At 43.2% G+C, this 26024-nt stretch overlaps 1 long non-coding RNA gene across 2 annotated transcripts; it reads left to right on the top strand.

Annotated features, from left to right (window-relative positions):
* Positions 1-23205: 23205 nt before the first annotated feature.
* Positions 23206-25318, top strand: LOC127462143 (uncharacterized). Of its 2 annotated transcripts, none has more exons than XR_007900309.1 (3): positions 23206-23329; positions 24139-24271; positions 25178-25318. It is a non-coding gene; the product is annotated as an uncharacterized LOC127462143 (long non-coding RNA). The 2 variants fall into 2 exon arrangements; XR_007900310.1 differs by lacking the exon at positions 25178-25318 and adding an exon at positions 24656-24745.
* Positions 25319-26024: the final 706 nt, after the last annotated feature.

Here is a 26024-nt window from a genome sequence, read left to right as displayed (position 1 = left end):
CTTTACGTGTGTGAGTATTACAGCACTATTTATTTTTCTACAAGATCCTGACCATTTCCAGGCCAAGACTGTGATGTTTGCGTTTTAGTATCTTATTTTCCCTATTCAAACATGACACATTTATTCAGTATATGCTTTTCAAACTTTGCTTTGAAGAGCAGATGACTAATTTACCTGGAGGCTCTTCAGTTTTTCAAACATTAATGAAATTGTTTTCACCTTTATGGAGTGAATGAACAGGATTATTCCCATTACAGAGATTACTAGTTGAGGTACAGTGTTAAAAAGTAATCTCAAAGTTTGCATGCACAATTCAAGATGCAAGACTTTTTATCCTCTTAGCACTAAATACCATGCTTGTATTCAGACACAACCTCCATTGATTTTGGGCACAAATGAAAATTTCATCACATGAGATTCTGAGATACCAAATAATGAATCCAGCAATGAAGGGTGTGCTATGAAACAGGATCTCTTCAAAATTTCATTCAGTCTTACTGTGATAAGGAACCCAGTGGTGATCTGGGATAGATTCCAGTTTTCCAAACCAAATTCACATTAGTTAATCAACAATTGCTTGCTTAATTTTTTCCAATATACTTTTTTAATGTTTTCCCACTTCATCAAGAAATGGAGTTGCAACTTCTGTAGTTAGACTGTTGGACAAGAATAGTCTCAAAGCACAACCCAGATGTTTATACGAAAGAGAAATACAGATCATGTAATTTAAAAAAACTTCAAATGCATATGAGGAGTTAAATAGGTTATTTATGGATAGTCTTTATTCCAGTGCTAAAAAACCCTGCAGGTTTGGTTTTGTAAGACTGAAAGGTTTCACCAGCAGCAGTTTTTGCATGTCATGACTTTGGTAAGTCACGTCATCTCTGATTTTGCTATTTTAGTGGCACCCTGAGACAACAGAAACACTTTAAGCCTCCCTCCCCCCTGGTCAGGCTGTGAGCTGCTGGCCAGGTTTGTCCCCACTCGCAGGGCTGTGCCAGCCACGCTCACCCTGCAGGGATGGCAGCAGGGATTGTGTCTCTCTGGGGCAGTGGGTGCCAGGCACTGCTGCAAAGCAGAGCAGGGGAGATGTTTGAGGAACCTCTGATCCCATCACAGGGCTGGGACGTGCTGGGAGCTCTGGCAGTTTCCTTTGCCCACATCCTGTGACTCGCTGCCTCCTGTCTGACCTCTGTGCCCTGTCCTGTCCCATCTCACCCCTCCTCAGCTCCTCTGACCCCAGTTTCACTCTCCCTCTTCTCCCCCAGGATGAACCCACTCATGCCCATAGCAGTGCAGTGTTTTGACTGCTCATTCCCAGCATGACTGCCCTTGCTCCAGCTGTGCCATGGAACTGCCTCTGTGGGATCTTCCTCACTGTGTTCCCTGCCTGGTTTTTGCACCCTCAGAGCCAGCCTGTCCAGGCCTCTCCTCTCGCAGCCAGGGCTGTGCCAGGTGCTGGCAGACCTGACTGCCTCCTGCTCTTGGCTCGTGCTCTCCAGGTTGGCACAGCAGCTGTCCTGACTTTGTTTTTCAGTGAAATAGTAAATGGAAAGCAAGGAGCTGGTGAGGGATGTGCCAGCCTGCTGTTTGTCATGTGCTGGCCCAGAGTCCTGCCTGCATACAAGGAGCTAAAGAATTGCAGGGGGGTAAGAGGGACTTATTCATAACAGTAAATTTGGGAAAGCCTTTTTCTTTCTTTTCAGTGCTGAGATGACTAAAGGCCAGTTCTCTGTGTGAAGAGCTTGAAACTCTTTGGTTTACTTGTGTTGCACAGCACATTTTGCTTCAGGTGCTGTGAACTTCGATATCAGTAAATTGTCACCGACCTGAAGGTAACAGTGCTTTAGATATTACTCAAACACTAAGGAGTTTTGGACAGTATTGTCAGAACAAACTGTTCTTTTGTTCTTATTTAGGATCTGTAAGTAGGTGATTCTTGGTAATTTGTTTCACTTTTATTCTTCTTAATATTTCCTTTTAAAATTTTGCGTTGAAGTATATTAATGTAATAAGTATAAAGACTAAAATAACTAACACAAGCCCTTGGGGCAGGAACTTGTCTTATCAGTTTTGTAAACCTCTGTGCATATTTACAATGCTGCAGGAAGAATTATTGATGGCAATACTATAAATTGTTTCCTAATAAATTTATATAGAAAGGTTGTGCTAGAAAGACTGAAGGGAGAGGAGAAAAAAGATGAACAGGCTTAGAAGGGGATGTTATAAAACCCTTCTACAAAGCACTTTATTGAGTGGAAAGTAAGAGAATTTACTATGCTGCTTCTAGGTAGGATAGAACTATAGTTAGGGACAAATAAATTTTGACTTCTAACATTTAAGTTCACCCTGTTGTCCTTCAGCCCAACTCTGTCCCTGCCTGTGCTGTTTCAGAGGTATAGTGGTGAATTAAAAAGATGTGATTCAGCTTTGTGTTCATCATCTCTAAGGAGTTAATAAACTGTGTTGCTGAAGGCAGAAGCAGGTGGACTCCTCCTATTCCTCCTGTGCCATGGCCTTGGCTACAGCACCAGGTTATGGGGCCTCTTGTGGCTTAGCCAGTCATTGTCAGTTCCCCCAAAACCGTGGAATCATAGAATGCCTTGGTTTGGAAGGGACCTTAAAGATTCTCTTGTTCCACCCCCTGCCATGGGCAGGGACACCTTCCACTAGCCCAGGTTGCTCCAAGCCCCGTCCAACCTGGCCTTGGACACTTCAGGGATCCAGGGGCAGCCACAGCTTCTCTGGGCAACCTGGGCCAGGGCCTCCCCACCCTCACAGGGAAGAATTCCTTCCCAATGTCTAATCTGTCCCTCCCTCTCTCAGTTTGAAGCCAATCTCCCTTGTCCTGTCACTCCATGCCTTTGTCCAAAGTCCCTCTCCAGCTGCTGGTTCCTGTCACAGGATTGGGGTGCCTCACTGCCCTTGCTTGGGATGTATTTCTGCAGAACTTTGTTTCCTGATAAGCCCAAGGGGCCTCCAGGAATCTTCTTTTTTGTTTGGAAGTAGCCAGTTCTTTGAAAAATCAGTTTGAGGCAAGTGCCTTTACATCTCCAGGGAATTCTGGGGGAACTTTCCTGATATATTTAGGATTGCATGTTAAATTAAATTGTAATTCATGTCCCACTGGAATATGTCAACTATTAGGTCATCTGTGAATGTTTTAAAACCAGTAGAGCCATATATTTCTGAGTTCTGCTTTTATGCACCCAAGCCTTTCACACCAGGGAATTCTCAGTACTGTCTCAGTTTGTTCCATAAAAACAGTTCAGGTGTGCAGGAATGGAGAGAGCAAAAGCCTCTGGGAATCCTTTTGCTGCTGGGCATGATTGCAAACCTTTTCCTTCTCCTTCCAAACACCCACCAGTCAGGTAACTGAGATGTGCTATTATTGATCTGCAGATGTACCACTGGGCTAGTCACTTGTCATACAAAATGTGTCAAAATTTGCACATCAATTGCAGCAGTTACTTCAAAAATCATCCTTCTCTAGGAAAATAAACCAGAAAATCACATGCCACTTAAACACCTCAGCAATAATTCTCTTGCTTCAGGCACCTGAGCTGTAATAAATGTTGCCATTTTCATTCCAAACCCTTTTCTTTTTGGGTTTTGGGTTTTTTTGAGACATTTAGAAGAGCACTGTCAATTCACACCCTTTTGAAACAACCATACCGTGTGAATGGGACAGAGAGCTGGCAGTCAGGCCAGTCAGCTGCCCAGGGCTTGAATTCTGCCTGCTCTTGCCATCCTGCTTCTCTTTTGTGCCCTGTTAATGTCATTTTGCATTTGTGTTGTTTTTCTCAGCTGCACACATGAAATTCTTTTAGAAAACAGCTTTGGCATAAATGTGTTGTATCCCACTACATGCCCAAATCCAAATAAATACAGGACTTTTTCTTGTGGTTTGGAGATAAATGGCATTGGTTCTATTGAAATTCACTGTTCAGCAATACCATTCTCAGGCTGAAATCACCCCTCCTTGCTTCCTGAAAATTTCTGGTTGAAGCATCTTCTTGCTTAATGTAAAGATACCTTTTTTTTTTTTCACTGTCTACAATTACTGAGGTGAAGAAGCAAAATTTCACTTGGAAGAGAACTGAGTTTAAATTCTTAAGTAGAGCAAGTTTTTTATTGTTTCTTCTTCTAAGATACTAGGTGACCTTAAAATCTTTCAATATTTTGTGTTTATTTTAGATCCATGTTTCATCATTGCCATAAAAATACTTCTTTTTTTTTTTTTCATTTATAGTTACAAGCTTTTCAAGATTTCAGACATTTCTCAGAGGAACTATTTTGGCTACTAGGTAGCTGGAATACTAGATAAAGAACAAAATATAAGTGAAATATTTGCACAGAAAAGAACTGTAGATGTGCACCTTGCAAATCAAAGGGAAGGCTCTTGAGTCTTATTGTAGTTAGAGATCAGGTTTCCCAAAACTAATGAACTGATTGTTCCATTAGCAATGCAGATTCTCTTGGAACAACTAGTTTAATTCTGCATCTGGTGAACCTAAATCAAACTAATCCTACTGAAAAAAATGGTTTGAATGCAGTGGTGGCCCATCCTGTCACCTGATAGAAAAGTTTTACTGCTATTAATGGGTGGGTTGTTGCATTTGTGACAAACAACAGATTTACACTGAGATGGAAATACTGAGTTACATAAATAAGAGTGCAGAATGTGGGCAGAGGGTGCACACTGACTGGAGAGAAGAGAGAGCTTTTTCAGTGTAGCCTCTGATTTGTTATCCTTTCTTCCTTTAGTCTGATTTCCTTGAGGAAATAAGGATTTTGTTGGTTTGGTTTTGCCTGTGAACATCTGTCATTCTCTCCTCTTCTGTCAGGTATTAATCTTCCCTTGTACATTCTCAATCTGTGGCCAATGACCATCACATCTGAAGCATTCTTAGAGAGACTGAGGTCCTGTGAGGTATTTGAAAGCAGGAGGAATGGGCAACAAACAGGAAACAATCCCTGATGACACTGTCACTAAGGGCTAGTCAATAATCCCCAAACTCCAAGGAAGAACTTGGAATAAGCTCCAATTAGATGAGACAGCAGAGAATCCAGAGGGATGCTCAAATCTTGAGACAGATTAATTTTTGGCCGAGCTTTGTTGGCTCTGCTGCCCCCAGAACTGCTTCTTGACTCTGGTGCTCCCATGTTCTGACTTCAGCCAGGGCTGTGCATCCCTGAGCAGCTGCAGGACACAATTCTGTCCCTTTCTTTCTTCTTTCTCACCTCCCAGGGGTTTTTATCTCCATAAGAGAAGCTGCCCAGGCGTGGTCCAGTCCTCTCTTTCACTTCTTATGCTCTTGGGCAATGAGATGCTTGGAGGACGTGAAAAGGAGACAGGAAGCCCAAATGCTCAAAGACACATAGATGGACATAACTGTGAGATTAAATTACCTGTGGGGAATTATGGTCGTTTCACAGGAAATTGTCTCTAAACAATTGCCAAAATTTGGGTCTGTACCAAGCAATTCACATGGTAAATCTCTTTGAGCTTTCTCCTTGATATATTTAGCCAGCTTAATGTTTAAACAATGCCTTTATTAAGTGAAAAAAAATCCTGTCTGTTCATGCAGTTGTACAGCCTGTGCTTTCTAAATGCATGGCTCTAGGTGCCAGCAGGAATTCCCTCGAGTGGGCTTGGTTCACGGGATCAGGGGCTGACCTTGTAAGACAATCTGAGAGTTCCAGTTATTGCCACAATTCTTCTCCCAAAATACTTTCACACAGTGGTTTTCTACCACAGCTCTGTAATGGAGGCCTTTACTTGCCCTGTTTCTTGGGTGAGCTTTTGACCTGCCGTGGAAATACACTTTCCAGCAGATACCTTGGTATGTGTGGCTGTCCTGTTGTCTTGGGACAGAGAAATCCCCATTTTAGTTCGTCCATGCAAAACCACTGAATGGAATGTATTAAAATACAGACAGTAAGTACAGCAAGACTCCATTGCTGAGTACCTGGAGATAAGGCCTCTGTCAACACTCACTGAATTTATCTCAAGAGACTTACACCACCCAGAGTCTCTCCTAAAACACAGGTTAAATCTCAGCTTCCTTTTCTGAGTGACAGCTTCCAGTGACTGTTGCCACCTGCATCCCAATAAACTCTGAATTTAAGAGTCACAGGCCTTTTCCTCTCCACTAATGCCAAAATTCTCTGGGTGTCCCTCGGGCCTGGCAGCACCGCAGGTTCATAGCTCTGAGAGCTGGCTGTGCATGGAGAGAGAACTCAGATGTGCAGGTGCCACGCTGGAGCAGGATGGGTTTGGTATGGAAATGGTGCCATTGCAGCCCTTCCTGAGGAGGGGATGGTGCTGAGTGATGGTGTGCCCAGGCTGGCTGATCAAACCACACACGGAAAGCCCCTTGACAGGCCCACGTTGCACTCCAGTTGTGCCATTTTCTGGAGCTGTTTTCCTCTGCACCCTGAGACTGAACTGTCAGGCCCTCTTGTGCTGGTGAGAATTTGATCTTCTCAACATTCTTTTTCAGTCTTTGGGTTGCTTCGTTGACCTTGTTTTTATGTTAGTGGGGTTATTGATGGGAGTAGCCAATGAAATGGGTAGTGAACATGGGAAGCATTTTCAGAATGAGTTATTAAACTCCTGCCAGAGCTTGCATTTATTATAATTATCACAAAACTGTTATGTGGCCCCATAAACTTGCATGGTGATTTATAAACTTAGGCTTAAATTTTGCTAATGCATATGTGCCATTTTGTTTTTGCTTGTGTGAAAGAAGTTATACCTATGCTTGCTATAGATAGGGTCAATTCCTTATGACAAAATATTCAGAAGGTTTTTATTTAAATGGGAATTGTGGCTCTGGGGATAAAATCCAAACCACCTTACTTACATTTCTATAGTCTCAGTGAAGTTTACTTGTGAAAATAGCATTGGTCTAATCCTGCAGGGTTCTGAATCCTTTGCATGCTTTTAAATACCATTGAGAAAACAAGATAGATGTCATCATGTACACTGGATTTTAAAGCAAGAAATATAAAACTGGGCCTACAGAAAACTGCTTTCCTGTTTTCTTAGCATGTTAGCTGGGAGAAATAGCGACAGAAGGTCTTTACCTTTTAGTGGCTGACGGTCGGATGATACATTTTTCTGTATTGTTTAAAATTCTTGCAGCTTTTCCAGCTTTTGTAGTTCACCTAGAATAGCTCTTAGTAGCCTAATTTGATTAGATTTAGATCTTGATTAAATTTGATTTATAGTTGTATTTTCCATTCAATTAGATTTGGTGTTTTTAACTTAAATCCCCGAGCTTGCAGATGTGTTTGCTCAAGGCCAGGACCCGTGCTGGAGGTGGAGGCGGCTGAGTGACTGTGATTATCGGGTGTCCGAGCTGCCTGTGCCCGCTGAGAGCCTCAATGGAGTGGGGAAATTGGGTTAACAGGGAGTGAGTGCCTCATTAGCTGCTCTCCTCCCTCCTGGAAACACTGGTGGTGCTGGTTTTGGCGAGTGCAGTGACACCAAGTGTGGCCCTTGGCACTGCCAAGGAGTGCCCCAACAATCCAACAGCCTGCAGTGCAGGTAATGCTCCAGGAACTGCTCTAGAGCCTCTGTCCTGTCTGCACCCAGCACCACGTGTCTGAGGTCAGACTGTGTTTGGAAAACGGGATTAAATGCCAGCCATCAAAATAAGACTCACGGGCTGCCCCTGGATATGAACAGGTAAGGTGCTTTCCAATAGAGCAAAAGCAGAGCAGTGTAAGAGGAGACCATTTGAAGTCAGGACTTTGAATAAGCTGACCTGAACCCCCATTTCAACTTCCTTGCAAGGGCACTTTTACCTTCAGGGACAGGCAGGAGCAGTTGTCTGTTTTCTGGATAAGGATAAAATGCTCTCGGGTTTGCAGTTTATTACAGCTTGAGGAACACAGTAAGTTGCCTAGAATGGTTTTGACTACACCATGCCAAAATAATCAGTGTTTTCTAAGAAGGATAGGGTTTTATCCAACTTATTTTTCAAACCCTACTTGCAAAGATTGTTTATATTTATGAGAGGCTCTGCTTAAATCATACAAAGGGAATTTTCAGGAAAATAGCTACATAAATCTTAGGAAATGCAAAACTAACAGACATATGAAGGATTTGTATTTAGAAAAGAATCTCCCAGTGGGTTGTTCTCAGCAGAAAATGAAAAGGTCTTTTTTGCATTCTGTTGAACTATTAGTGTGGTTTTTGCTGATATCAGCAGCTGCACAGGTACGACCACTGTCACAGTCCCAGAGCTCAGGGCTGCAAATTAGCAAGGTTTTAACTTTGCTCCAAATATCACGCTAGCTCATTTTCATTAGGAAAAAGTGGGGGGAGGAGAATGGGACAAAGTACCTATTGGCAAAGCACATTATAATTGTTTAAGCAGGCCCCACAAGTCATGCATTTCAATTATTTGTTCAAAGCTGTCTGCAATTAAGAGTTGCAAACAAGGTTTTTGAATGCAAAGTCAGACAATTAAAATGTTTCATGAGTGCCTTAGAGAGAGAAGTTCTGAATTAGCACTTTGAATACGCAAGACCTCTTGTTTCCTAATCTCCTTTCCCTTTTACTTGGTGGAAGAGAGAGATGTATATTTTTCCCAGAATTTTTTTCTTTAAGCCAGGCTGATCCTGGGGAAGATTGGATCATCCTGGTCTTTGACTTGTACATTTGAATGTCTTTTGCTCCTTGAGAGATCATCCTTCTTGCTTCATAATGGTCCAGGTGCAAAACAATTTTGCCCAGGTCTGGCTTGTTCTCCAAGGGGGGTCGTAAATCACTTTAAGCATCTCTCCCTCTTGCTCAAACACCCAACACACACCCCCTGCCCCCCAAATCTCCTTCCTTCCCCTTTGAAGAGGCAGAACCATTTTAGTGTGTGATCTGTGGCACTCAGGCACTGAGTGCAACCTCTGTGCTGGCAGTGGCACTCTGGGCACTGAGTGCTCCCTCAACAAGATGGGTCTGTCAGTGGCAGTTCTGGGGATGGTGGTGTCCCATCTGGTGGTGGTGATCAGGGGGAAGTCCTTCCCATGAGAAGGACTCACTTCTTTCTCTTTAACCATGAAAAACAGGCTTCACTTCAATTCTGTGACTCCCTACTCCTTTCAGGAGAACAGTACTGCTCAGGATTGAGTTTTTCCTTGCCAATGCCATTTGAATGCTGGTTGTTTGCATTTAGAACTTGCAGTTTGGGAGTTAATCAGTTTGGTTTTTTTTTTTCCTTTCCCTGCTTTCCGTGCTCAGAAGGCCAGCACTTGAAAGAGTCTGACAGTCTTTCCCCTTTCACTCCCCTCGTGGTGTCTGTCATGGAATCATTTTTAATGGTAATCTTTTTGATGCAAAGAAGTGCAAACTGCTGCATAGTATTAGAACACTCTGTTTTGTGTAGGTAAAGGTGAGAACCTGCATCAGTTTAAAGAAAACCCCAGCTGGGTACTGAACTGCAAAAGGAAACGTCAGGGTAGCTAATGACTGTCAGAAAAGCAAAGACTGCACGGCTTGTGTGTGACACACAAATTCGGTTGTCATTGAACTTTGCTGGGATTTGATGACTATCTAACAACCTAATTTGTGTGGCCCTGTAGTCTGTGTTCTGCTTTGCTGGAGTGGGAACTGGGAGTACATAACAAGGTAGTTTGCTACTGCTAAGGCTGAGTGAGAAAGTTTATTCTGCTGCTTAGGATGCAGGGGTAGAGAGAGGAGAAGGAGCAGGTTCCAGGGGGGCTGCCAGGGCAGAGGGAGCTCTGCTGCTTCAGCTGTCTCTGCTGCTTCAGCTGTCTCTGCTGCTTCAGCTGTCTCTGCTGATTCTCTGCTTAGGGTATCAGGGTGTCCTACGGCACCACTCTTGGCTCAGGGGGGAGTTGGCCTTTCAAGGAAGAGCAGAATAAGATGTACGGTGACCTGGGACAGAAAACATCCCTTGTCCTGAGGGTGTGACTGTGTTCGTGGGCCTTGTTGGGTTGGTGCTTTTTTTTTCCTTTTTTCCCCCTTGTTTTTGGATTGTGTATTTTTTCACCAGTTAATTAGCAATCAGTTCCTAGATTAATGAATCAGGGATCTTGCTGGAAATTCAGGAGTCAAGTCACTATGCCCAGACTGGCTATTGTGCAAATTTTAAAACTTCTTGGATACTGCTGAGAACAGCAGTGATTTCCTCCTGAAGATTGTATGTTTAAGGAAAGATAGAAGTCATGGAGGGCAACCAAAGTCAGCCATTATTTGTGATGGAGGAAATTACTATTTTTTGTTGGAATACTTGTACTCAACATCATTCTCAGCTGCTCACCAACTTTGTGTTTTCACTAATGGCAGAGGTTTTTGGCTGTCTTAAAGTGCAACTGCTTTTTCTTTACTTAATAAACTATGAAGTGGGAAATCTGTGACTGAGTTCAAAGAGAGAGTAGTCACAGACACACAGGGTGGTGATGAGCTGTGACTACAACATCAGGTCCTGCATGTGCACATTTTTCAAATTCTCTCTTTGTTCACTGGCAGTGTCAAACATTAGTGTTATCATACTTTTGCAGAAAACTGAACCCTTAAAGACAGGGTTTTGTCTTGGGCAGCAATGTCACTGTGGCAAGCAGGAGTTCCCCAGGAGCTGGCAAGGTGCCTCTCCCTGGGGTCCAGCATCTTTCCTGGTAGAGTACCACCAGGTGAACACAAGCAACCTCTACCAGAGTTTCAAGTGACAGTGGTAACACTTTTTCTTGAGTGTGTCAGAAGCAGCTACAGAAATTAAGGGAATAGGCAAGAGATTTAAGTCTGCATATCAAGTATAACTTTCACTGGCCTCAAAGTTACTTGGACATTGTCTCTACTGTGCATCTGGTGCCAGGAAGAAAGTTTGTCCGTGAACAAAGACAGCACAAGCTCCTTTGACTACTCGGGTGTGCTGGTTTGTGCTGGAGTAGAGTTCATTTTCTTCCCAGTGGCTGAAATGGGGCTGTTTTGGATTTGTGCTGAACATGATGATGGTGATGGGGATGCTTTTGTTGTGGCTGAGCAGGACTTGCACAGAGCCAAGGCCTCTCCTGCTTTCCTACTGCCCAGCTGGGGAGGGGACACAGCCAGGACAGGTGACCCCAGCTGAGCAGAGGGACGTTCCAGACCATGAGACACCGTGCTCAGAGTATAAAGTGGGGGCAGAAGGAGGAAGGGGGACATTTGCAGAGGTGGTGTTTGTCTGCCCAAGTCACCCTCACACTCTGGGGCCCTGCTCTCCTGGAGAGGCTCCACACCTGCCTGCCCCTGGGAAGCAGTGAACTGACTCCTTGGTTTGCTTTGCTTTCCCTGTTAAACTGCCTTTATCTCAGCCCGTGGGTGTTCTGTTTTACCCTCCTGGTTCCCTCCCTGCTCCTGCTGGTGGGGGAGTGAGGAAGTGGCTGCTGGGGCCGGGCTAGGGCTGGACCACGACACTGGCAGTGGAATGTCTAAAGGATACCAGCTCAGTTTGCCACTGATGTCTTAATAACTAAGAAGACCAAGTCATAGTATGGACAATACTGGGGTTAGGGGCTGGTTTCCAGAGCTTAGCAAATGCTGCTTGTGCTGAACCTGTCACCCAGCACTTCAGTCAGGATCCATCAATAGTCTTATCACAGATGATCTTTTTGCCAGGCATTTCTGTCTGCCAGGGATAAAAAAACTAGTGGCCTAAACTTTTTCAGTGCAGAGAACTTAAATGGGCACAACTCCTCCAGCCTCACCCCAGAAAGGACTGAATTTCAATCAGAAGACAGTTCTGCATGAATCTGGAATAAACCCCACAATTAGTAGATTAACGGCCCTCAGCAGGAGAGTACCTGCAGTTCTGTGCCTGGATAGAGCAGTTTGTATTCCCTGGGTTGGCAGTATTCAGCTGAATGCCTCCCTTTGTGCTGTGCTTCACCTCCTCTGCTGCTGCCCTGGCCGAGCTGTGTGCCCTGTCCCAGCTCCTCTGCTGGAGAGCTCTGTCCCTGCTCCACTGGGGGCCAGGAAAGAGCCATTCCCTCTGTCCCCTCACACCTTTCCAGAGCAATGCCAGGTTCACTTCCAGTGCATTAATTAGAAGTAATTCTGGTTAGATGCATGACCACACTCGGCTCTTTAGATCTTCATAACGCTGTGCAAACATTACCTAATTAATCTCTCCAGAAGAGACGGAAGGGTAGGTGGGAGTTTTAACTGTCAGCTAGGGAGTGTTTCTGAGGCACTGCTCTCTGTCAACAGCTCCTGACCCAGCCCCTGCTGGCTGAGTGGCTAATCAGGCAGATTGGTGGTATCCAGAACAGTTAATCACCTGGGACAGCCGCCTGCTTTCCCTGCCACCCCTTTGTTGCTCCAGTAAAATGGGATTATTCGAGTATTGTTTTCAAATGTATGGGGCTGTGAATTTCCGGTGTGACAACAATGACTGTCTCAAAATTGGGAGGCTTTTGTCTGGAAGGCAGTGAGTATAAATCTGGCCTTTCCTTGCATGCAGCACTGCCCCCAGATCCTCCACCTTCAGGGAAAGGGCTCAGCTGAACTCGGGATCACCAATGCAAATACTTGTCCTGCTTATCCAGTGCAAGGGGGGGACACTGCAGGAGCCCCAAGAGGGTTTCCAGTTGGGGACACGCACATCAGTTTAACCTCACTGCTCTGCAGGGCTTTCATTCTGGGTTTTTTTCTGGATGCAAAGCACCAAGTCTTTGGGGTTTTGTGGTTTCTTTTCTGTTTTTGCTTTCCATGTCCTTGTGTCCTTAGGAAAGCCCCACTCCTGGGTAGGCAGGGATGGGCTGTTGAAAGAGCTTTCAAAGCTTTGCTAGTGCTGTGAGTTTTTGCACTTGAGTGAGCAAGGCCTTCCTCACCTCGTGAAAGGGAAGTAGCACATTCAGTGGTGAACTTTGCAAATAACAGGGCCAAATGCTGAGGAGCAGCTGCACCTTTAGGTGCCTTTGTCCTGTGAGCAGACCTAGAGGAGAAAGCCATGAAAGTCTCACTTATCTGTTTATCTAGCTTGCAGCAGTCTGATGCCTTCTGCCACCTTTACTGATAATGGTCCCTTTGAAGTTGAGAACAAGTGTGAATTTATGGTTTTGTAAAGACTGGATTCCAGAACAGGTCATAAATTACCTTGTTAGACAAAGGCTTCTGGGGGAACAATATTGCCTTACAATCCCTCACTGTGTCATTACCCTGATGCGTTTCTAGCATGGCAAATAATTGACCAGAATGATATGCTGGCCAGTTCTCCGGGCAAGCTTTGAAATTGTTTGTGTAAACTCTTCTGGCAAGAAGAGCAAATTATATAGTTATAGTAAATTCTCATCATTACTTTTAAAATGAGCCTTGAGTCCAGGCCGTTGTTAATATTCTCTAACCAAAGAAAATGAGGATCTTTATTTGGTTGAAGTAACATTTGTCTTGTTTGCTGCTGTTTCTTCCTAAAAGTCAAAGCATTTTGAAATGTCAAATGCCCATTTCAGGCCTTCTTAGGATGTGAGAGTAAACAGCAAAATGATGCAGGAGAAGTAGTAAATACATCTCTCAGCTATGCATGAATGGGTAATCCTGAAGATTACCTGCTTTAGGGAGGGAAGAGACCTGAGCTGCCCCTCAGCAAAGCTCCAGGTCAGGCAGGAGGTCTGTGCCCAGAACTGATGGCTGTCCTTGACACTCTTCTGCTTTCCTGAACTCAAGCAAAAAGGGAGTTTGCAGTCAGAGTGTAAAGCAGGTGGGGTTTTTGTGTTAAGGAGGGATGCTTAAAATAGTTTATAGTGTATATTTGGATGTCATAGTCACATTTCTCTAACAGCAAAAAAAAACCTAAACCCAATTGCTTTCCTTGGGAAATAGTGATCTTTTGGTGGAAGGAGACAGAAAACCAGTAGCATCATCATGAAGCCTGTGGGATTTGTACCAGAGCTGCCTTATTCCCCCTCTGGTGTGTGAGCCAGCTTTCTCAGGAAGACCTCATCCACTATGATTTATCACTTTCAAAAGTTGCCTGGTGTACAGTCATTTTGAAAGTCCCCTTTAGATATGTAATTATGATTTTACCACCTTAAAAAAAAAATCTGACTCCTGTCTGCTTCACTAAAGAATTCCAGAATTCCAAAGCAGACACAGAGACCCCTGCCCTTCCGAGCACTTGAATTTCATCCTGACTGTCTCATGATCTGAACTTCCCAGGGCACTTGTGGCTCTACAGTTAGTTGTTTGTTGAGCATATTTAGGTGCACTTGTCTGTAGCACAGCACAAGGTGATTCCTTCAAGAGAAAATTAAACTGCAGCATCTCCCAATCACAGTATTTTTATTTTATGTTATAATTGTTTAACTTATGTTCATATACATATAACTACTTGTAAATATTTATGATTAGATACCTAAAGAAATAGATGAAGTTATGTTCCTGTCTTAGGCCAACCCAAAATTTAGGACTGTCTTGCACTTCAGGTGTGGTTTGGAGCTTTCCTTGCTTTCTGAAGTGCACACTGCTCTCACTCTGCAGAGCTGAAGAGTGGACACACTGCAGTCCTGTGTTTGGGCAGTGCTAAAGCACCTGGGTAAGGATTCCCTGCTGCCCTGTGAGCCAGGTCTGCTCTGCTCCCTCTCTTCCCTGAGCCTGCAGTGCTGACAGGCTTCTCTTGTCATCTTTACTAAAATAGTGGCAAAAAAATGGGTTGGAAATTACACTTAGTGTGGAAAGATAAAATACATGCTGAATTTTACTGTTGCATTTTCCCTTCCCAAGTCTCCACTGTCTTCCTACAGACTGTGAGCTCGCTGGGAATGGTGGTTGAGGTTGCTGCACTCCCCTGCTGCCAGCTCTGGGAGCTGCTGGGGAGTAGGAAAGGGCTGAGCCTTGTCTGCACAGCTCTGCTCACTGAGCCTGGAAAGGAACTGTGTGTGAAAGGAAAAGCAAACAGACAAACAGTCACTGATACAGACATAGCAGGTGTGAAAACACCGCGTGTATGTGTTCCAGAAATTCCTGTTGAATTATATTCACTCACTGGATAAATGGGTGGCTCTCCAGCACAAAAGCTTTCAAAGCCTTCCTGAGGCATTGGGTTGGATTGCTCCTGTGTGCCAGCATTTTTTGATGTCCCAGAATAAGGTATGTCTTGATGTACGACACACAGTAAGAAATTTGGAAATAATAGATTACATCAATTCCCTTTGACAGTTTGGTTTCTGTCCACTCCATACAGATTTTGACAGATAATTAGCAGGGCAGATACAGTACGTTTGAGGAGCAAAGGCTCATATAACCTGTGGACAGCTAGTTTGCCATAAAAGGCAGAATATGCTGTTAAAAGAAACTGCAAAAAGTTAGATTGCTGGAACTTTGACACTTGTGAAAAGAGATCATAGGAAAAGGTTGAATTGGCTTTAAGGCAGGACCTAACAAATGGTAATGCAGTTGTACAGTGTGTGGGATGAAGTGGTAACCTTGTTATTTTATCTAAGAAAAGGCACACTATTGAGAAGCAGCACAGAGACTGTTGACACTGGAACAATTAGAGCAGGGTGACACAACTGGAATGCAAAGATACCAGTAAACCTCTCATTGAAGTGTTTGTTTCCTCCAGCAAAGCTCAACAGATCCTTAAATGCAGGATCTGCAGAATCAGTTCCCGTTAGTTTTTATCTTGAATGTGTTTTCTTAATTGTGTTTTCTTATTTGCCTGCCACTGATATTGTCATCTGTGGTACACAAAATACAGAGCACAAATAGCATGGTTCACAGTTCTGAGTCAACAAAACTTGTGTCTTTAGAGTCTGTTCAGGAGCTACAGATATGGGAGCCATTGCTGGATAACAGGGAACTGGGACCCAGCTGCTGTCACCAAGGGCCACCAGAGTCCCTTCAGCTCTGCAGGGACTGTAACATGAGAGTGTTGTGGGTGGGAGAGGTTTTATTTTTCTTCATGTTTCTCCTTTACAAAGGCAGGGCACCATTCACAAAGCAGGTTGTCCTGTCAGTGTCATTAGTCAGGTAAATGTAGCAGGTCTTAGTTTGTATTATGTTGGGGGAAAAGTGGTGACAAATTTCAGTGAAAGACTTCTGGAAATAACCTTGTAGAGTGACTTTAAAAACAAAATGCCAAATTGATACTCAAATTTTGCAAATGATTGTGATAGGAAAGTGTGATTTTTAAAATTTTTGTATATATATTATTTTTATTTTGTGACTTATTTCCTCACTACCTTGAAAGGGAAATCTTTTAATGTAGATAAACATGGATTCCCATAATTGTCAATTTGATTTTTTTTTTATTCTCATCTATTCTAACCATTATTTAAAAGTTAAGCAAAATTAATGATTGGTGCTTGTACTCTGTGTGCTGCAAGTCCAAAGAACTGTTGCACAAACACAGACCGAGCAATTACAAGAGGAAAGGGAAAGAATGAAATTATGGAGACAGTAGATGCCAGGCAATGCAAGAGCTTGTGCAGCTCCTGTAATTGGGGCACAGTGTTGCTGATTAGTCAGAGCAGAATCAGATCTCTGAGCTCATATTCTGCTCAATTAAGTTCCAACCCTAGACAGGCCTATCTAGAAAATGCCCCAGTAACTGTGACAGAGCTCAAGGGGAGGGAGTCAGGCTAAACTGATGTTCAGGAGGCATTTTAAAGGGTTCAACAAGGGAGCTGTACAGCCCTTGTGTGTTGTGTTGGTGTCAATGAATAGTTTAAGATTTTACCATAAAATTATTGTCCTCCAAATTTACTGTGTGCTAATGACAGCCTTAATTTTTGTCTAAGTGCTGCTGCGTTGTCGGAGCTTGCAAACCACTGCAGGTATTAAGAAGGTAAAACTGAGGTCAACCCAAGTGTTATTGCTGTTTGACAATCTTTTTGCTAGAAAGTTGGGGAACTTGTAGTGTGCCACGCAGACTTCTGTGTGATGAATGTCAGCAATAATGAGGCTGAGCAGCCGAAGCCGTGCAGCCTTGTCAATACACGCCAGACACATATCGTTTGTTTTATTACAGATACAGCCTTTGATCTTTCTAATGTTTGAAGACTTGATTAGCCCATCTTGTTAAAGACATAGCACATGAAAGCTGGGAATTGGTTCCTTTAATAGCAAAGCTCTTGAGAAAGAGCTCCTCAAATTAAAGAGCAGAAAACGCTTCCTAAGGGCTGTGTAAACCTTCCCACACTCGGTATGAAATGTGTTTGCAGATGTTTCTGTGCCAGAATGGTGTTCCTTCAACAGTCTTTCAGTGGTGCTCAGAATTCTGGATTTGAGGAGTTGTTTCCAGACATGTCTGTGCACTGAAGGATAAGGTGATGTGTGTGCTGAGTGCTCGTGCAGGGGAAGGACCCACACAGGCACCACAGACCAGACCACGAGTCTCAGGGGTGACACTGGAAAATACTGTTGGACACACTTGGTGCCCTCAAGTCTCTGTTGGTGTGTGTGACTCAAACTCAAAACCTTTTGGCACTTGGTCTTGGTTATCTTGGTCAGAGAAGGAGCAGTGTAGCTCCTGGTGTTTCTCCTCTGTGGGTTATTCCATCACTGGCAAAACACATGCAAGGTTTGGCTGGTCAGTTCTGAACAGCCACGTTAAAATGTAACTTAATGCTCTTCCCAACTGTTCCATTTATTCAATGTTGACTGCATTTCCTTCTTTGGTCCAGGCCCTTCCAGTGTGAGACAGAAATAAATTTATGCATAGAATAAGAAATAATGATTAACTTGAAAATATAATTTCTGTATGAACAAAAGAAGAGCTTTATTATCACACTTTCGTATAGTTACTTTTTCTGTTGCCTGGTTACCGGGTCATACAGAAACTACATCCCGAAGAGAACGTACCTTAATTACCAGCTATTCCTAAATCAGCAATTAAAATCTCACCTCCACATTTCCTATATGTTTTACATTCGGGAAGTAGCAGCAGAAAGGAAGAAAATACTTCATTTGTGCTCCCCACCCTGCCAAGAAAGTGGGCTCAAGGTAACGGTCAACCTTGCCCAAAGCTGTTCTTACAATACTCTTGGATAAACATTTTCCAGCAGCTGCCTGTGAAGTCCGGGTTTGGAATGGCTTTGTGTGGAAGTAGCCGAGAGCCTTCCTGCCTCATTTGTTCTCAAAGTCACATTTCATCTCAGTGTGTGTGTGGTGGTGGAATCGCTGTAGAATTAGATGAGTCTTTACCTCAGCCCTGATAACTAATAACATGGGTTATTTTTCACCCCAGCAGTAGTTCTGTGTTACTCCTGAACCTGTTCCTTGCTTCTAGCAAGCGACCCTCACCTTGACTGAGACACTCAGGTCAGCTCCTGCTTTATTAAAGCAATCTAATTATGTTGAGCCCAATCCTGTGCATCTGTCCTGGTGCGTGGTGCAGCTCCTGTGCAGGACAACCAGCTCTTTGGGAGGGGCCCCATTCCCACCTCGGGAGCTGCTCCCTCCCCACTCCCTGGGAGCTCCCCCTGGGCACTGGGAGCGTGGGCTTTGTCCTGCACCCTCAGGCTGCTCTGCCACTGCTGCAGCTTTGATCCCTCCTGGCCTTCCTTTGAATAATATGGTACTATTTAATTATATTATGTTGTATATTTTGCTGTATATAAATATATGACACTGTGAAGATCTGTTTATTTTAATAATGCAATATGTGCTGTCCACCAGCTTACATAGAGGAAAGTTTTAAGGCCTCAGAAGGCCTCAGATTTGATTGCTGAGATTCAGGTTATATTCTTAATCCTATGTCTGTCAATCCTGTTTCTTGCTCACATCCATGGATGTATTTAACTACCCCAAATCTCACAAGGATGTTCTAAAAAACTTAGTTGTTAATGTTTGCTGGACACATAACTAATTATTGTTTTTAGTTAGTTCACTTGCAGTTCTGCAAGAAAGTTCAGCAAAAAAATGTTTGGAGTAAACCCAATATTTTATTTTGGAAGTTCCATGATTATTTTTAATTATACTAGAATACAAACGTGAAAAATTTGAAATGAAAAGCTTCTGTATAAAGGAAAGGAAACAAAAGGCACCATCCTTAAGAAAAAAAAAATTAAAAATGGACATTTTTGTTAAGAAAATATTGAATTTAAACCTGAATTTTATTTAAAAATATTTTTTCTCTAGACATACCCTTTTCCAAGCTTAACATAACTTCACAAAATGTTGTTAGGCTACCAAAATAATATTCTTACTAATAATTAAAAAAAAAAAAAAGGCCAAACAACAAAACAGAGTTCAGTGAAAACAATTGCCAGATGTTTCTGGCTTTTGCCATGATGGATTTTACACAGAAGGTATGGAATTACATTGTTAGCAACACAGATAACTCTCCATAGATAGAGAATCTAATGTGCTGCAAATATAGAGGTCAAAGTGTTAATGACCCTCATGCACATTGTGATGGAAGAGAGCAGGGGAGGGGGATTTGGAGAGTCTGGGGTGGCACACACCACCTGCCCGACTGTCCTCTTCTCCTTGTAAAACACAAAGTGGTTTTTAACACTTGTGTCAAGAAAAGATAAACAAGGAGAAGAAATAAACACAGAAAGAATATTAAAATCACCTTTCGTTTTTTAATTGCTGAGTCTCTGCCCAACAAAACCATTTGAAGTACCCACTGGAAGAAACCCAAGGGATTGAACATCTGCCGGGAGTTTTTGTTCTCTTGAAAATGAAAGAAATCCTCTTGAAAATTTTGTGGTTATGAAAATTTAATTTAGACAGAGCAATTTATCACTAGCTAAATATTCATTAAAACTGCAGTGCACACCCCTGTGTGAGCTCAGTCTGCACTTGCCTGGGCTCTCTGGGATTTCGTGGTGTTCCTCCATCGGGGTGGTGGGGTTTGGGATGTTCAGTTGCTTGTAGGATTCTTGACTGATGGTGTCAACTCCTCGGGAAAGCCTCTCAGATGCTGCAGTTTTGAGGTTCTTAAGGGTCTATTTTTCTCTGGCCTTGGAGGTGGGGGGATTAGTTTTCCCTGTACTTTGAGCATGGAGATTTGCAGCATCTGAATGTCCCCATGTTGCATTCTAACCCTTGTGTTAGACAAGGACAGATTTGTTGAGAGCTTTTATTTGTAGGTTTGCATTGATGATAATTTGATTACCAAGGACAATGACAGGATGGAAAATAACTCTGTATGCTCTACTAGGTGCCAATTCTGCTGTGGCAATTCTGTGGTTTGTGGGGAATTTCTATTTTCCTTGTAGTATCAGCAGTGAGGGATGTAGGAAAATGGAAAGGGAAAGAAGTAGCTTAATGTAAACTGTGTGTTTGAATAAATGTTTGCCCAGAGGAGCACAAATATTTCTAACTTTTCTAGTCTATTTTTTTACTATATTAAGAACACAGGGTCATCCTGCATCATTAGTTTTATATCTATTTACAAATAATAAAAATCTTTGTTTAGAAGAGGTTTGTGATAATGAATTTTGAATACCATGTTATTCTTTTTAATAAACAGAAATATGAAAGCTCTTGAAGTAAGACACTGCAATAACTGCATAATTACAGTGGAGGGGTTGCCCTCCCAAGCACCCTCCAGCCTAGGTAGGACCCAGATTCCAGAACCTGGCTGGCTGTTCCTTTGGTAAAGGCATGCAAAGTATTAGGCATGTCATTCCTTCAGCTTGGATTGCTTGCCTAGGGTTGTTTAAAAGCAGGTGCTAAGAATGTGCATCAGTGAAATGCTCTGTGATGAGGGTGATTTATGGTGGGAGGTTTAAGGAAAAAAGAAAATTATCTCGAGTCAGATGAACAAAGGGTGGCTGTAATTAAGCATGTATTAAACACCAGCATCAGAAGCTCTCCAGCCACTGACTTTTTGTTTGCTGTCTTCTACCGATCCTGTTCTGCGCTGGCTAGTTGTATTAAATCCACACAAAGGGACATATTCTCTGTTCCTACCTAGCTTTTTATAATGATCAAACTGGAATGACCTTTAAAAAGCCAGATAATATTTTATTTACCTTTTTTCTCCCATTTACTGCTAAATGTTAATGAAGGTAAGAGATTCAAATCCTTGCAAATAAAACATTTTAATTGACTTAAGTGTAACCATAACAGTAAATTGGCTACTTTATATGGAAAAGCTTTTCAGTATTGTGAAAACACACTTGCACAGTCCTTTCATCTGTCTGTAGACTCAGAAATTAGTAGCAAACACTTCCTTTGTTTCCAATGACAGGGAGGTTGAGGGTGTTTTGAGGATGGATTTCCCCAAGCCTGGTTGCTGTAATCTAATGCCAGTCAAGTGTTCCCTGGAGATGCCTCCACTGAGCCCTTGCTGCTTCCTCCCCAGTGTTACCCAGCTGCAGTCAGTCCTCACAACACTTACAGTGGCCAAGGGTTCTCCTCCAGCTTTTCAGGCTCCCCGCTCGTGTCCCTCAAGCCAAAGCACCCTCCCTTTCCAGCAGCATTGGTGCTGAGCTTGTTTCAGCTGCTCTGAGCTTCATTGCAGCAGTGCTTTAGGGGAAAATGAGCACTTCATTGCTGAATTCCTGTCAGATGGAAACACATCAAAGCTCTCCTTCTCTTCCTAGGAAATCTCCTCCAAGCAGTGGGGTGCTGAGGTTCCCATCCCTCTGTGTGGGCTGGGGGGATGCTGCTCACAGCTGCAGCAACCCCTTTGCCCTGGGTGTGAAGAGGATGGAGGGCAATGGGTGGAGGAGTTACAGGGTTTAATTTTACCTTCTAAACCAGAACTCCCTGACTGCAGTGGTGCTAAGAACCATCCTCCACTCTCTGAACTGGGTCTGCACCCTTGTCATGATTTGCTTGAAAACCAAACTGAAAAGAGCAGTGGTTCAGATACTGGAGGGACCTTGTGTACATGACAGTGCAGGAGCAGTTGCTGCTACAATCAGAGCAGCAGCTGCCCTTTCTTGACAGACCTTTCCTGGGGAACAAGCGCTGTGAGACTCACAACATTTGCTCTGTGAGTCCTGGGGATCCTGGGGCTGTATCAGATGTGTTCTGGGTCAGAAAGAACAAGCTGTTTGGAACAAGTCTCTAGAGACTCTTGTACAGGAATATTTCTCATTCCTTTCTCATGTTCTGACTGGGGGCAGGATGGCACTTCAGAACTGGTGTTGCTGAGATTACCTGGGGTAAAGCAGTGCAGTCTGACACTTTAACAACAGCTGTAGGGACTCCTACTTGATTATGCAGTTACCTACCCTTAGGTAGGTAATGCTGGCTCCAGAAATAAAAGGCCAAATAAATTTTTAACTTTAGACTCATTTTAGGTTTGTTTTAACCAAAAGCCAAACATCTACTGATAAAGGCAGAATCAAGTCCTTAGAATCACAAAATCATTTATGTTGGAAAAGACTTCTAAGATCATGGAGCCCAAGCTTTAACAGAGCACTGCCAAGCCCTCCACTAAACCGTCTCTTTAAGTGCCACATCTACACATCCTTTTCAACACCTTCAGGCAGGGAGGCTCCCCCACTTCCCAGGGCAGCCTGTTCCAGTGCTTTCCATGAAGAAATTTTTCCTAATATCTAACCTAAACCTCCTCTGGTGCAACTTCAGTCCATTTCCTCTCCTTCTGTCACTTGTTCCTCAGGAGAAGAAACCAACCCCACCTGGCTTCAACCTCCTGTCAGTAGTTGTAGAGCACAATAAGGTTCCCCTTGACCCTCCTTTTCTCCAGGCTGAGCCCCCCCAGCTCCCTCAGCTGCTTCTCATCAGACCTGTGCCCCAGACCCTTCCCCAGCCCTGCTGCCCTTCTCTGGACGTGTTTCAGCACCTCAATGTGCCTCCTGTCGTGAGGGACCCAAACCTGACCCCAGGATTTGCCTCAGCAGTGCCCAGCACAGGGGGATGGTCACTGCCCTGCCTCTGCCCCACCACTGCTGGAACAAGCCAAGTGCCACTGGCCTTCTTGGCACCCCCCCCTAAGGGTGTATCTGGAAATACTGAGCTCCAAGACTAGAAGAGGTGTCTAGTGGAGCACCCCTTAGGCAGGGACTTCTCAAACAAGGCTCGAAATGTGTCATCCGACCCTGACAATCAGACTCGGAAAGATGCTTTTCCCAGTGTTGTACAAAGTACTATTGTTAGCCAAGAACAACTATTTCATCCCAACACTGCCTCAGCTAAAGATACAGCAAGCTTATTCCCAGATTGTTCTGGCCCTGATGCAACCCAGAGCCACAGCTCTGCTTTATGACTTGTTATTGGAGCAGAATTGTCACAAAGAGACGGGATCCTGTGTTGTCTTTGCGTCACACAGCCCAAGGCTCCTGCAACCAGCCAAGTCCAGGCTGGTGTTTTACACTTGCACAGCTCCAGGGGTACAAGATTTTGCCCTTAGAAGAATTTCCTGTGCTGCCAGACTGGGAGATGCTGCCACAGACTGTGAGTGGCTTGTAAGCAGAATCTGTGCTCAGCCCCCTTTCCTTCACCCTTTGGAGCAGTGCTGTGTTTGCCACACCACAGTGACTGCTGGGAATGACAGGAAAGCTCTGCTACAATTGTGGGTTGTGCCTGTTCCTCCTTAATTCTTAAAAATTGTTACAACACATAGCACAGCATATGGGAGGAGAGGAGGGATTGACTGGGGATTTTTTTCCAGTATATGAGGTGGATATTCTAATTTTTGCTTTTATATAGAGCTTTTCTGGCTAGAGTGGGAGTTCCCTACATGGTAGACAAATCTTTTTATACTTATTTTCCAGGCAATCTGATAGTTCTTTGAGGATGAAAATAAAATTCAGTTCCTGACCTAGAAGTTGAATTTTATTATTGCTGATAAACTACTGGATTATTTTGAGCTTGATAATTGCATGTTAATATTAAAAAAGATAATGTTCTGAGTTGTTTTTATTAAGATTCAGATCCAACTTTCTAATTCAAATTCAGTTACAAGATGATTGTTTAAGGAACTTAATTTTTACTGTCCTCAGAATTGTCACATACATTTCCAAAGTTAGAGTTCCAAAGTTCTCTTTATTGATTTGTTATATTTTCGATTTGGAAATCCAGCAACCTGACTGGTTTAAGAGACGATTTAGTGAAATGATCCCAAATTATCCTTCTTTTCTTGAGCAGGTCGACTCCTCTCTTGTCAGTACTTGTCTGCCTCCAGTGGAAGGATTTCTCTGTATTTTCCTTAAGGAATGCTGAGTCAGGTCCTGATCCTCCCTGTTCCATCCTTTTGTCACCAGGCTTACCCAGCTGCCTTGCAAGTCTCCAAGACAGAGACCATCTCTGATTCCTGTCTTTCCTGTCCTGCCATGTGCCTGCTCCTCAGGGATTACTCAAATAGGAACCTCACAACTGTTACCAACAGCACATCAGGTATTGCTGTGTGAACTCAATTTACCCCGTTGTGTTCAGAGGAACTTTGTGCGTATTTAAAGTTGGTATTGCTTTGTGTGTGCTGGGCTGAAGTCTACAAATTTGGGAAGTTGGATCCCCTGAGTAGGTCCTGATTCCCTGCAGCTCAGAAACTCCAGTAACAATCTTCATTAACCTGAATCAGGCAGCACTGCAGAAGAAGGTTCCCTCAATAAAGTGTTGTCATGCCTACGTAAAATTCTCCCAAAATATATTAAATACAAATCCCTTCAAAGAAAACAAGCCCCTCTCTACATTAATAAAAATTATGTTTTTGAACGCTCAGGGATTTACAAACTTAGGCCTGTGACACACAGGACTGAGTTACCACTTGTGCCACCACAGATCCTGGTTTTGCCCACGTGTTGTCAGGAGCAGCCTGGGGAACACAGAGCTCGCTGACACCTTGTAAGGAAAACATTTTACGAGTTTGGGAAGTGTATTGTGTAGAAAACAGCATCAGTGATCCAGCAAGAAACGGCTCTGCTCAGAGCTTTGTGGCCTCGGAGGAGCCTTTGAATGTCACAGAAAGCTGAACTATCATTGCAAGTGATTTAGAGAAGCTGGGAAGTTTTCTGTGTGCTGTGAGCAGCTATTAGAAAAATAAAATTTGGCAAAAGATTGGATTTCTCAGGATTTGTTCTGTAAATCAAACCAAAATCAGACCGAATCCTTAGAACAAAGGCAGATATATTTTGCATTTGAATATAAAACCTATCAAGTGGGTGGTGGGGAGAGAATGGGTAAATAAATACAAAACCTCTTAAGGGTTTCTTTCTGGGTTGGTTTCAAGAATGTCCCACAAAACAGGTTTTCATGGTTGTATGGGGCAACGTGATGCCATTCAACTTTCTTTCCTTTCTTTAGAAATTCTGAAGAAACTGTTGAAAACAGCTTCTGGGCTTTTACTAAAATAGTTTCCAGAGATGAGGAAAATGAGAGAATGCATATACAATCTTAGACAAACGATCTGCTCATATATTGAAGCCTGGATTGTAAAATGACTGCTGTGCCTTCCAGTGAATGAATATTCAGTGCTTCCCTGCTGGGTTGGCTTTTCCTATTTGAACCAGCTACAGCTCTGCACTGCGATCCACTTGTTACCAAATTAAACTCTTTACACACGTGGGAGATCCAACTTTATAAAGTCAAATTTTGAAGTGCTTTCTGGTCAGCCCCTGTGCCTGTCACAATCTTCATAACGGCCTGAATTAAGTTTAAAATATCATGGATGTGTGTTGTTTCCCTTGGCTGGGGAGCAGCCCTTCTGTACATCAGGCATTTTTCTGTTGACACTACGTATCACTTAGCAACCCAGTGAAAGGCCCTATATGCATTGATTGCACACAATTGTCTTTATGGGGTGGAAGTGTTAAGTGAATAAACCCCCACAGGTGACCAGACGGTCATTCCTCTCATGTTGATAATCTGTTTACATCAAAATATTGTTTACTCAGCTCTCTGATCTTGAGGAATCTACATGGAGCTGAAAGAATACAGTTAACTCCCCACACTCTGACACACAAGTATGAGCTGTATTTCCATTCTCAGGGATGGATAGATTGAGAAGGATTGTTTTGTCTTTAACTTAGCTCTCCCAAATAAAGCATTAAAATGCATTTGACAGTTAACCACAGATGATAATGCAATCTTTATGCTGTGGTTCCCATCATAATGGAGAAGTTACAAGGCTGTCACTACACCATAAAGAAAG

This window comes from Manacus candei, unplaced genomic scaffold (genome assembly GCF_025592945.1).
Source record: "Manacus candei isolate 608988 ecotype Guabito, Panama unplaced genomic scaffold, ASM2559294v1 h1tg000119l, whole genome shotgun sequence".
NCBI lineage: Eukaryota > Metazoa > Chordata > Aves > Passeriformes > Pipridae > Manacus > Manacus candei.
Note: the sequence above shows the minus strand (reverse complement) of the source record. Positions and strands in the feature narration are given on the sequence as shown.